At 39.6% G+C, this 13,625-nt stretch overlaps 2 pseudogenes; both read left to right on the top strand.

Moving 5' to 3' along the window:
* The first annotated feature begins 4,230 nt into the window (after positions 1–4,230).
* On the top strand, positions 4,231–7,981 carry LOC125919879 (protein Dr1-like; annotated as a pseudogene).
* Positions 7,982–8,215: 234 nt separating this feature from the next.
* LOC125919878 (ribosomal protein L18-like) lies at positions 8,216–8,775 on the top strand (annotated as a pseudogene).
* Positions 8,776–13,625: the final 4,850 nt, after the last annotated feature.

The following is a 13,625-nucleotide window of genomic DNA, read 5'->3' as shown; positions in this document are numbered from 1 at the left end:
AAAAGAAAGAAAAAGAAAGAGAGAGAGAGAGAGAGAGAGAGAGAAACAACAAACAATGGAAGCATTGTAAGAAATATTTATAAGTCAAATGTTACAGAGAAAAACTCCAAACCAAAACCTATTTCAAAAAATGTTGGAGGAAATGGTATATCTTTTATGTGCTTAAGAAAACAGTTAAAAAGAACTTCACAGCATTGGGTCTATTAAGTACATTTATTCCAGTGATTTCCCAGATATTTCCAAGTTCCATTTAAAACAGAAGTCTCCTATCAAGAAATCCTTTGAAATTATTTACTCTTTTATGGTTGTAAAGTATGGAAACATAATACTTTTAATGGAAACTCTAATAAACGGCACATGCTATGAAGTGTCTACTGATGTGCTTTATAGGTTAGGGCTCTTACGTCACACGAACTTGCCAGTCTACGCTCTGATCCCCGTAAATGCCCCAGTGATGTGGAAGAGGACAACTGGAAGGGCAAGGCCGTGCAAGAATGGCCTGGATCATTCATCCTCAGCAGAAAGATACGGCAGCCGCAGTCCTTCTGACAGGAAGCAAATTTGGCCAGCAGGCGGAAACAGAATTATGTGGATTAAGGACTTTGTTGTGCTTGAGGGATGGTGAGTTGGTGGTCACCATAACTTGAAAAAAGGTTTTTCTTATATTCAATATAAAGGAATGTTTTGTATAAGCCTGGTTGTGAATCCCCAGAATAAAATAGTATGTAACATTTTTAGCACGTATTTAATTGGCAACAGAAAAATGAAAACCACTTGACTTATAATGTTGAAATGGTATTCTGGTTAAAATCAACTCCCATACAAGACAATTTAATGTGCTTCACCAAATGCATATTTTCATGCAAAATAAATGTATTTTAAAGTTATATATCCTTAATTTTATGCTGAAATGGTACTTGCAGTCCACAGATGCATTCCCCTCCCCCACCCCAGCAAATTAATTTTCAGTGAAATGTTTTCAAAGCATTTTTACTTGTATATGCTTCAAATTAACAATTTGAAGCAAATAGTAATTGATTTATTGACATCTGATGGATTCATGCTTGTGTTCCTTGGTTTGAAAATCTTGTTAAAATGTTGTTAATAATCTATGGATATACATTTTAAACAACTGTCATTAAATTTAGAATAACTGTCATTAAATAAGGAGAAGTAAATTTAATAGTGTAGTTGCCATATATTTAAATACCAGTGGATGATTGGAAGCAGATTTATTGAGGGTTTAATCAAGGCTGGATAGATTCATGCCTTTTCAGCAACTATATTCATTTTATATTCTTTTGTTTCATTTTTCTATTTTAAAATGAATGGTTTGTAGGTATGTGAACTAGTCTCATATCAAAAGCTGAAGCATCAATTAATTAGTACGAAAATATATAGGATGTGCTATACTGCTCAAGATAATTCAAGACTGTATATTAATCCTTAGTGAACCTGGTAGAGTCTTTCCCGAAAGACCCAGAGAAGCCCAGAGAGGAATGGCCGTTAGGAAGAGAGAAGAAATTCACCTGATTTTGTTCATATTTGCCACTTGGTAAAACAGTTGTCTAACCTCTTTTAAAATGCCTTTGATTCTATGGCTAAAATATCAAAGACTGATACTTTTAACAACATGGTTCAGAAATGTCAGTTTGATACACTTGGACTATCCTGTTTTAGTTTCATTTTATTTTGAAAGAACAAGACATATCTTCCAAACTATCTGGAGAGGTTGGTTTCTTTTCGCCAGGCTTCAGCCCACCCTATCCCGAGTTTGAAGCATTTTGTTAGATGCCTTTGATCTTCTGTTTGACTTCTGCTTCATGGAAAAATGCTCATAAACCTTCAGAGAATGGCTTTCTTTACTTTTAGCTTTATTCAAGTATTATAAACAGTGGACAGATCTATAGCAAAACGATTTTAAGAGCACTTAGGACCCACATGCTAATTTATTTGCTCACCACCAAAAAGGCTTGCTTGGTAAAAAGAAGTTTAAAAAGTTCAACTTGGCTTCGTGAAAAAAAAAAAAAAAACTCCACTTTTAAGTGGCTAAAAGGATTGCATTTCGGGTTTTTTTTTTTTTTCTTTTTTGAAATATTAAGATCTCTAAAGCAACAATCTTTTTAAAGATGTTATGCACAAGGATTGGCATGACGTTTGAAATGGCTTCAAGAGTTCCTGTTACTCTTGACATGCTGGCAAACACTTCACAGATGTGCTTTCTCACTGCAGCCCCGTCAAGAGAGAATACAAAATCCGCGACTACAAACAAGTCCCCGCATGTCTTAATGCTGGGGCAAGAGTAGGCTGGAAGATGTCAGGGTGAGATGTCCTCTAATCCATCATTACTCCAGCCTAATTGTTGCTTCTCCACAAATGATGGGATCTACCAATTGAGCTCCACGTTCTTGGATGTTGGATAACAATTGTGGTTTCAGATAAAACAAACAAACAAACAAAATTAGAAATCTTTGCCATTTGGCATTTTGCAATTCTGAAGACGTCTTTCAGTATAAAATGTGGGAAAGGTTTAGAGATCGTTTGGGCTATAGCTTTTTATTTTTTTTATTTTTTAAATTATTTTAAATTTTTTTCTAACATTTATTCATCTTTGAGAGACAGAGTGTGAGTGGGGGAGGGACAGAGAGAGAGAGAGAGAGAGAGAGAGAGAGAGGGAGACACAGAGTCTGAAGCCGGCTCCAGGCTGTCAGCACAGAGCCCGACGCGGGGCTCGAACTCACGGACCGCGAGATCATGACCTGAGCCGAAGTCAGACGCTTCACCGACTGAGCCACCCAGGTGCCCCTATGCTATAACTTTTTAAAAATGGAGTCTTCTAGAGCTCTACAGGAGTTGCAAACTGATGTGTCCTATGCTGAATCAGTACTGATGAGGGACTTTATTTGGACAACCGCTTAATTTCATGTTAAGATTCAGATTTCAGCTTCAGCTCTAGCAACACTGGCATTTTCTCCAGCAACACCAACTGGAAATAGTAGCGGCTGCACATTTCATAGGGACTGTTTAATTTTTTAAAGAATTTTCTCCACTTTTAACCATGACACTGGGCTTCTTGGCTCATTTACCCATGGTCTTCAGGTGGCATTTGGGTCTGTGACTCCTGTAGTGTAATATCACTCTGAAATACTAATGATGTTACTGCTGTGTCTGTATGAGGGAGTCTGAAAAATTTAAGTTCTGTTCTCAGGAGATACCCATTATGCAAAACTGATCCTTGTTCTTTAGCAGGACATTATGTTGATGCAGAAGTTGCTTGGGAAATCTACAAACCATTCTCTCAATGGATCTGAATCAGTGGCCTTAGTCATTGATGGTGGAGCTTCAGGGTGGTAAGGAGTTCTACTCTGGGCTCAGTGGGAGAACCATCTCTCGCCATGTGGGTGGCATATAATATACAAACCCCCCACAGAATGCCAGTTCCGGGAGGACGACTCCTTGTCAAATCCTGTGTACCTGGAAAAGTGTTTGGCATGCCCGCGAATATTCTGGAATGAACTAGATGGATTATTTATGGAACGTTCAAACTTAACTTGAACAGGAAATAGTTTAAGAATGGCCATTATTATTATTACTGATCACTGAATGCCTTCTATGTGTTAGGTAGCTTACAAGCACCATTTGATTTATTTCTCACCGCAATTCCACAGGAGAGGTGTTGTTTACCTGTTACATATGGGAACACTGAGAATTAGATTTTTAATGTCTGGTCATATGCCTAGAAACACCAGTGGTAAAGGCAGAAGCGCGGGCAGCGGCAGGTGGCGCTCTGGCTCCTTAGAGCCAAGCCCGCTGGACGTCCGCCTGGTACCTCGGTGAGGCCAGGGCCCCCAGATCTTGCCTCTCCTCCGGTGTGTTGGGGACAGGTTAGGCGACAGCACCCGCTCCTCTGAGGAGACACAAAGGTGGTTCCCCAGTGCTCAAATTTCTGGACCACCTTTGCTTTCTCCTCTCCGACGTTGGGCAGTCCTGTCCCCATTCTCTTTAGCCCCCCCCCAGAACTTCTCGCCCTAAATCTCCCCCACACGGGTGCTCCCCACCTTCATGAACCACCTCTTCCCCCACTCCCCTCATTTTCTTCATCCTCTTCGCGCTCCTGGGATCACACTTTGAGGGCAGCCTTTGAAAAACAGAATAGTGGACCAGAGCGGGGTGGGGGTGGGGTGGGGTGGGGGGTTAATAGTCCGGGGGCGTGCCAGGGAGGGAGATACGATGGCTTCCTCATCTGGCAACGAGGATGCTCTCACGATACCTAGAGCTGCTATCAATAAGATGATCAAAGAGACTCTCCCCAATCTGGTGGCCAATGATGCCCGGGAGCTGGTGGTGAACTACTGCACTGAATTCATTCACCTCGTATCTTCTGAAGCCAATGAGATTTGCGACAAATCTGAAAAGAAGACCATCTCACCTGAGCATGTCATACAAGCACCAGAAAGTTTGGGCTCTGGCTCTTATATCAGTCAAGTAAAAGAAGTCTTACAAGAATGCAAGACTGTAGCATTGAAAAGAAGAAAGACCAGCTCTTGTTTGGAAAACCTTGGCACTCCTGAAGAAGAGTTATTGAGACAGCAGGCAAGAATTATTTGCAAAAGCCAGACAGCAACAAGCAGCACTGGACCAGCAGGAATGGCTTCAAGTCTGCTTGACTCCAAAATATATGTTCTTTCTTGGGGTGCCAGGGTGGCTCAGTTGGGTGAGCATCCGACCCTTGATTGCAGCTCAGGTCATGGGATCGAGCCCCGGGTCAGGCTGAATATGGAGCCTGCTCAAGATTCTCTCTCTCTTTCCCTCTGCCTCTCCCCTGCTCACTTTCTCTCTCAAAACAAAACAGAATATGTGTTCTTTCTGCTATTCTTTGTTTCCTTTTAAGTAGAAGATCATATTTGGAAACATTAAGTGAAGTGATGATGGAAAGGTTCTATCTAAAAGACACCAAAACATCTGACAAATTGCTGACATCATGAATTTAGTCAATTGGCTTGGCTATTTATTCCACAAAATCAGCAGTTTGTGAGTTTACTGATCAGTTGTGGACCTTGTAGGGGAGCTGGGAGAATGGAGCACGCAAGAGTTAATCTGTGAAGTGGGATCAGAAAGGTTACAAGACTGCCCACATTGAATTGGTTATTCAGCCTTAGACCCTCTCCTCTCACCTGGCAAGTGGCCTTCCTGACCCCATCCTTTTTCATCCAGAGCCTAAAGGGTTGAATTTTCTCAGGGTGTCCCCTTCACCTCTGATTTGTCCCACTATGGCTTAAAAAGGTGGCCAAACTCCCGAAGCTTTTGGCCTTCCTTGCTTCATGTTGACCTGTCTGCTTTATCTCAGATCTCCATCTTGGTACATCTACTTCTGGCCTGGTAATCCTGCTCCAACCTCTGATTTCTCCCCTAGCCTGGAAGTTTGGTGTTATGTATTTTTGACCTTGAACAGTAGCCAGATCCAGTTAATCCAACGATAGGAGCGTAGCACACAAGACTCAAGGCAACTGACTTTAGTTGGACTGATCTGAACGGGTCAATGTAGCATGAGTCTTGGAAAGTTGTTTAACTTCTGTGGCTCATGATTACATTTTGCTCTCTTCTTCATAGAGTTGTGGGAACAGCTTTAATGGTGCTTATAAAGTTGTTAATTGAAAACGCTCATGGGGGCACCTGGGTGGCTCAGTCAGTTAAATGTCCAACTTCAGCTCAGGTCATGATCTCATGGTTTGTGGGTTTGAGCCTCAAATCAGGCTCTGTGCTGACAGAGTGGAGCCTGCTTGGGATTTTTTGTCTCTCTCTGCCACTTGCACTTTCTCTTTCTCTCAAAATAAACTTTTTACAAAATTAAAAATTAAAAAAAAAAAGAAAATGTTCATGAATTCAAGGTAGTTTATTAGTAACATTTTAAACCAAGTTTCTATTAATTTATATCTAAAAATAATTACATAGGTATAATACAAAAACAGTTTTCACATACAAAAATCAAATAATTATGAAATCCAAAACAGAGAATCAAAACTGAAGCAATGTATAAAATGATAACCATTAAGGGAAAATAATGAACAACTTATTTGACTTTTTTAGATAAAGTTTTCTTAGATAACATTTTTATCTGTATCTCTCACCATGATTTTTTCATTAAAAAATAGTATAGTTTAGGTATAGTAAAATTCACCCTCTTTAGTAGAAAGTTCTATGAGTTATGTCAAATGCATGGTCCCATAACTACCACCATATTAAAAATATACAATAGTTCCATCACACCAAAATATTTTCTGTGCCTCTTGGTAGTCAGATTCTACCCTCAACCCCAGTCCCTTATAATCAGGGACAGCCAATATAAAATATTTGGATTCCCTAACCATTTGCAGATATCATCTGGCTCTTTTCACACTGCCCTGTGGGAATTGGGGTTAGAGTTATCAGCACAAGAAAATACTGATATTCTGGTGATTGCTATCACTATGAGTAATGAAATACTTTTCTATGATGCAAGAATCTTGTGTCCTCTGCCAGCATCCATGAAAACAGGGCAGGTTAACTTGTTTATTTGCAAGTATGGTAAAATTTGAGGCCATTTATATGATTCTCGACTAGCTTATTTATTCCTTTCCAATATATATGTCTTATTTTTTTTTTTCTTGCCTTGTTGCATTGGCTAAAAATTCTAGTATGATGTTGAAAAGGAATTGTAGGAGGGACACCTTTGGATTGTTCCCAATCTCGAGGAAGGTGGGACATCCAGTTTCTCACTCTTAAGTATGACACAAGGTGTTGGTTTTGGTAGATGACTTGTGTCAGTTTTAGATGTTCCCTTTTATTCCTTGTTTGCTCAGTTTTTGCTGAGGATTTTTTTCATCTTTGTTCAAGATGGATATTGGTTTGTACTTTTATTATAGCATCTTTGTTTTGATTTTGGCATCAGAATAATGCTGGCATAATTAAATAAATTGAGAATTGTTCCCACCTTTTCTATATACAAACTCTGGAAGAGTTTGTACAAAGTGGTGATTATTTCTTTCTCAAACATTTGGTAGAACTTACAATGAAGTCATCTGGGCCTGGAATTTTCTTTTCTGAAAGGCTTTAAATTAGAAATTCAATATCTTTAAAAGATACTGGACTAGTCATGCTATTTATGTCTTCTTGAAGGATCTTTTTTTAGGATGCTTAAGATCACCGGTTGATAGTTCCAACATCTCTGTCATGTTTAAGCGTGATTCTGTTGATTGCTTTGTCTCTTAGGAGTGTGTTATTTTTATTTGCTGCTTTGTATGTCTTGCAATTGTTGATTGAAAGCTGTACATCTTATGTAGAACAGTACAGACTGAGGTTGATAATGGGCATGCCTTTTATTTTGCTAGGCCTTTAATGTGTGGGAAATCGTTCAAGACAGTAGGGGTGGGTTTGGGTTATTTTCCTGCTATGTTTACAGTCACTACCACAAGCTTCAACTTCTAGCATTACCTTGTGTTTAGGGTAAGGAGTGGTTTGCCAGAAGGTTTTTCTTAATATCTTCTTCACTCTCAGATTTAAGTCTTCCCATTAGGCCTGTGCCTCACAAAGGGTTCTCTCCATACTTTTGAGGACTGGATACCTGTTTCTTGAGTTTGCTAGCCTGGTGTTGGGAATGGACTGGAGGTGTGTTTTATTGTTCTGTTTCAGTCCCAGTCTTAGATAGGTGCTCCATTCTGTGTCTTAGAGGTGGGGCCTTGGCAGTGATTCTTCTCACCCAGAGGTTGGCAATCTCTAATGATCTGAGCCTAGATGTATTCCTCCCTGTCCTCAGAGGGTTTTGTCTGCTCCTTTTCTCACCTGAAATGTGTCTTCATCTGTACCTTGAGGGTAACAGGGTTTAATGCCCTTCCTCCAATGGGATAAGGCTTTTATTCTGTAGGAGACATATGAGAGGATATGGGAAGATCTTCATGCCTTCATCTCAGTGGATGCTCTTTCTTTCTCCAAGGATGTACCCTAAGAGATGCTTCTTCAGATTTTCATTCTATGTCCAGTTTTTCATGCACACTCAGTGAGGTCTGTGAGAGGGCCCTATAGGGGAGTGTGAATTTCTCTATCTCTGTGGCTCTCGGCAGTTCTGTGCTTTCACTCTAAACTTTATACCATATACTCTCACACTTGACCTTTAAATGTTCGTTAACAATTTCAGCAAAATTTTTAATTTTCCCAAACTGGCAGAGCAGGAGGTGTCAGTATGGAAGTTGACATTTGCCACAACAAAGACTGAAAGGTTTGGTGCAAAGAGCCCAAGGACCAGGGCATCTACCTGAGACTGTTGGTCACGTTGTATGGGTTTCTGGCCAGATGAACTGACTCTACCATTAGCCAAGTTGTGTTGAAGAAGTTGTTCAAGAATTGCACCAACCGGCCACCTCTGTCCCTCTCCTGGATGATCTGTAAGATGAAGCTGCCTGGCAAGGAAGACAAAACAGCTGTGGCTGTAGGGACTAGAACTGATGATGTGTGTGTCAGGAGGTGCCCAAACTGAAGGTGGACGTGCTGCAAGTGAGCAGCCATGCCCAGAGCTGCATCCTCAAAGATGGGGGTGAGATCCTTACCTTTGACCTGTTGGCCCCAGACTTCCCCAAGGACTGTGGCACCATCTTGCTCTCTAGTCCATGCAAGAGCTGAGAGGTATACAGGTATTTCAGCAAGGTCCCAGGAACCCTGCACAGCCACACCAAATCCTACATGTAATTCAAGGGCCAGAAGTTGGAGTGGCCCAGAGGCTTCAGGGCGAGACTTGGCTACTAAAAATCAACCTCACATCCTGCCTTGTTATTGAAAAGATTTTGGATGCTAAAAAAAAACCTCCAACTTTAGCCAAATTTTTCTTACCAGCTTGTATAGCCTCTGGTGTTTGCTGCAGCTAAGTAGGTGCTCTTCCTGGAGGCATCTTTGTTTGCATTTCTTAAATTAACTATTTGCCCTGAGACCACAGCTCTGTGATAGATTCAATAAAAGTTGGATTTTTGTAAATTATCTAGTCTTTTTTTTTTTTTATCACAAGTATGGTGTGATGTTCTTTCCTGTTTCCTACATCCCATAGTGAAGCCAGAAACCCTATTTCTTGACCTATAAGAAAATTTGTTTCTAGGTTTTCAAACCATCTATGAGTAAATTGTATTTTACAGACCAAATGTCAGTTAGGTCATTTTGGACCTCAAGTAAAGAAAATCCAATCCAAAATACATAAACCAAAAGTTTGTATTATCTCAATGGGAGAGGTTTAGTTAAATCAAGTCAACAATTTTGTTAGGGTTCTAGGTTCTTTCTCTTTTCCACTGTGCTATTCTCAGGACATTGTTGTGTCCTTTAGAGTAACTTCCTCCAGTGTCCCAAGTGGGCTACCAAAGTTCTGGACATCACATCACAGAGGTAAAAACAAACAAGCCACATATAAAAATATAAATAAAATCAATGGCCAATTGATATCTTTTTTTAAAAGTAGTCTTCATGCCCAGCATGGAGCCCAATGCAAAGCTTGAACACACAACCCTGAGATGAAGACCTAAGCTGAGATCAAGAGTCAGACACTCAACTGACTGAGCCATCCAGTGCCCCTACATCATTATTTTTTAAGGGAAAGGAAAATATCACAAGAAGCTTCCTATCAAATTTGCCAAATGTCTTATTGAACACATACCCATTGCTCAATTGTTGCTAGAATAGGAATGGAGCTACCCTATTTGATTTAACATCAAGATTTGCCTCTGGGCTAGAAAGGGAACAAATTCCGCTGAAGCACATGGCCACCTGATAGCTGAGAAATATCAAGATTCTATGAGCAAAGAAGAATACGGGGGAATGGTTGTGACTAGTGGTTCATGACTGTTAGAGTTCATAAGGCATAAAGAGGACAAGCTTTGCAGTCAGGTGTATCTAGGTTCAAATCCCAGATTTGTACTTTGGAAAGTACAAAGGGGATAATATTTTGTAAATACTAAGTAGTTAACTATTTCTCTCTTTCTTTCATGAAATCATTTCCTTGGCATTCATTTTGATCTTATAGCTCAAGAAGGGGCCATGGATAATGCCACCTCATGAAAGTAGAGGAGATGATTTTAAATATGGTAAATTCAGAATATAGTAGCTGTTGTTACCCCACAACAATATTATAAATTGTTATAATATATTTAGCTGATAGCTTTTTCTAATTAAGGGCTCTTTATTATGGCTGCATGTTCTACTTTGAGAGAAGATAGAGAAGTATTTTCTAGCTCAAATGCAGAGTGAGAGGCCTTTGGTTGATCTCCCCTTCTGTGATAACAAGGGACAGGGTCATATGGCCAAAATGGTAATTTAAGGCTTTTCCATTATGGAGGAGGGGCCTGTATTCCTTTTTTTTTTTTAATTAAAAAATTTTTTTTAAATTTTTTAAATTTATTTTTGAGAGAGAGACAGAGTATGAGCTGGTCAGGGGCAGAGAGAGAGGGAGACAGAATCCACAAAGCAGACTCCAGGCTCTGAGCTGTCAGCACAGAGTCTGACACGGGGCTCGAACCCATGAACCACGGGATCATGACCTGAGCCGAAGTTGGACGCCCAACCACAGCTGTGAAGTATACAGGGCCAAAGAGGTACAATGGAAGAAAGAGAGAGCTTGAGGAAACAGTGTTTGTCTTTTTGTTCACAGCTATGGGACTCTGCAATGAAAGAGAAAAGAGCTCTGGACAGGTAAAAAATAGTTTTGACAAGTTTAGAAAGACTGTTATTTACCTTTTGCCATAACATAAAGATAAGACACTGTTCAGGTTAAAGTGCAGTGCATCTAGAAGAGAATCAAAAAAGCAAATGAGCCTTTTTTTGTATATCCCTCATCAAAGAAGTTATTTTGCTTTGGTTTTTAAAAAAAATTTATGCCTAGCCTTCTTAATCTCTCAGCATATTTATTTCCCTAAGGCCCTTGATCATATTAGTTCCTGGAGTAGTCTTTCCAAATTGAAAGTGTTATATCCATGCTGTAAGAATAGGATGGGCCTCCACCCATAATTTGATTTCAGTGTAAGAGACATCCCAAGAGCATATGAAAATACAGGGTTAGTTTCCCGAGAGCCTCTGGTCACAACATTTTTATCAACCTATCAACACATAATTTTGTTTTATGTGTGTGTCTGTTTAAAAACATCTTATTTAATATATATTGTTGATTCACTAACAATGAACTCACAGAAACATCACTATAACTCATGCTCTAACACATGCTCTGTCAGACTTCTTAAGTGTTGCCAAAAAACTTCACACAGATCGCTGTCTCACTTTTGTTTCATTTTTATTTTCTTAATTACCAGGGAAGGGGGAAATCTTTGTGTGTGGCTATTTGCCATTTGGTTTCCCTTTGCTGTGAGTTGCCTGTTCAGATCATTTACCCGCTTTTCTTTTTGATGGCCCCTTTCCCATTAATTTATAGATTTTTAAAATGTACATTTTGTATGCTAATATTTTCTTGAATGTATGTTCTACATTGTCTTCTAATAGTGTGTCTTTACATTTTGTGTAGATGGCCTTTGTCATACAGAAAATTTTAATTGCTTTCATCAGGTAAATTTTGTGTTTTCTTTAAGAAATTCTTCTTTTTTTTTTTTAATTTTTTTTTTAACGTTTATTTATTTTTGAGACAGAGAGAGACAGAGCATGAACAGGGGAGGGGCAGAGAGAGAGGGAGACACAGAATCTGAAACAGGCTCCAGGCTCTGAGCTGTCAGCACAGAGCCCGACGCGGGGCTCGGACTCACGGACCGTGAGATCATGACCTGAGCCGAAGTTGGACGCTTAACCGACCAAGCCACCCAGGCGCCCCTAAGAAATTCTTCTATACCATAAGGTCATAAAGATATTTCCTCTATATTGACACTCTCCACACTGTCTTCTCATAACTTTAAAGTTTTGCATTTCGCAGACCTTTAATCAACACAGAATTCATTTTTATATATAAGGTCTGTAGGGATTTGTTTTTAAACTATAAGGATATAGTCAGTTTTCTCTACCTCACTTACTAGATAGATCTTTCTTTCTCCACTATTTATTCTGTCACTGTCATGCACCGCCCCTCCCTCCCCACCCCCCCTACCCCCCGTCCCAGCCCTCCCTCCCAAGCACCAGAAGTACGTATACCAAGTTCTCTGTATGTGTATGTCTGGCTGGGGTCTTCTATCTTGTTCCATTAGTTCATCTAGTTATCCTCAAACTAATATCACATTGTTTATTTTATTAAAAAAAATTTTTTTAACGTTTATTTATTATCTACAGACAGAGAGACACAGAGAGTGAGCAGGAGAGGGGCAGAGAGAGGAGGAGACACAGAATCCGAAACAGGCTCCAGGCTCTGAGCCATCAGTACAGAGCCCGACGCGGGGCTCGAACTCACAAACTGCAAGATCATGACCTGAACCAAAGTCTGTCACCCAACCGAGCCACCCAGGTGCCCCTATATCACATTGGTTAAAGACCAAAGCTTCATAATCAATCTTGATATTTGGAAGGGCAAGATGCTCCCCTCTTTATTCTTATTTTTTGAAATTATCTTGATTGCTCTTGATCCTTTACTCTTCCATATGCATATTAGGATCAGTTTGTCAAATTCAGTCAAAAGCCCTGTTAAACTTTGAATTAGAGTGGCAATAAATTCATAGACTACTTTGAGAAAAATTGTCATTCTTACAACACTGAGTGTTTTCATCTGTTAACATTCTGTACATTTTCATGTCCTAAAACACTTTTTTTTTTTTTTTAAGTAGACTCCATGCCCAGCATGGAGTCCAACACGGGGCTTGAACTCACAACCCTTAAATCAAGGTCTGAGCTGAGATCAAGTGTTGAGCGCTCAATTTTCAATTTTATATGTAGAAAATCACATTATTGGTTAATACTGACCATACCGTTTTGCTCATTCTTTGAGTTCTTCTCTCTGTCTTTGTTTCTGTTTCTGGACTTCTATCCTGAATCTAAGCAGGAAAAGTGAGCATTTTTGCCTTCTCCCTGTTTTGAACATAAAACTAATATAATGCTATGTGTCAATTATATCTCAACTAAAAAATAATGCTTCTAATGTTTCATGTTTAGAATGACATTTGCTTTAGGTTGTTGGTGGTACCTACATCAGGTTAAGAAAATTTCTTTTTGTTCCAAATTTACTACATCTTTCTATCTTCCTTTTTTCTTCCTCCCTTCCTCTTTTCTCTTTCTCTTCCTCACTTCCTTTTGTAAAAGGTTAATAAATATTAAATTTTACTAAAAGTTTGTGCATCTATGTTTATAACTATGTTTAACATATAATTTTTCTCCTAGTATATTGTCCTTGTGGAAGTTTATTTTTATTTATTTGTGTGTACTTTGTGGAATTTTCTTTTACATAAATCTTTTTTCTAAAGGTTTATTCGTTTTTGAGAGAGGGAGAGAGAGACAGAGTGCTAGCAGGGGAGGAGCAGAGAGAGGGGGACACAGAATCCGAAGCAGGCTCCAGGCTCTGAGCTGTCAGCAGAGAGCCTGATGCGGGGATTGAACCCATGAATCATGAGATCATGACCTAAGCCAAAGTCGGGTGCTTAACCGACTGAGTCACCCAGGCAACCCGCCTTGTGGAATTTTAATAGCAATGTTTCGCT

The sequence above is a fragment of the Panthera uncia genome, chromosome B4 (assembly GCF_023721935.1).
Source record: "Panthera uncia isolate 11264 chromosome B4, Puncia_PCG_1.0, whole genome shotgun sequence".
NCBI classification, from domain to species: Eukaryota; Metazoa; Chordata; class Mammalia; order Carnivora; family Felidae; genus Panthera; species Panthera uncia.
This window is presented reverse-complemented; position numbering and strand designations above follow the sequence as displayed.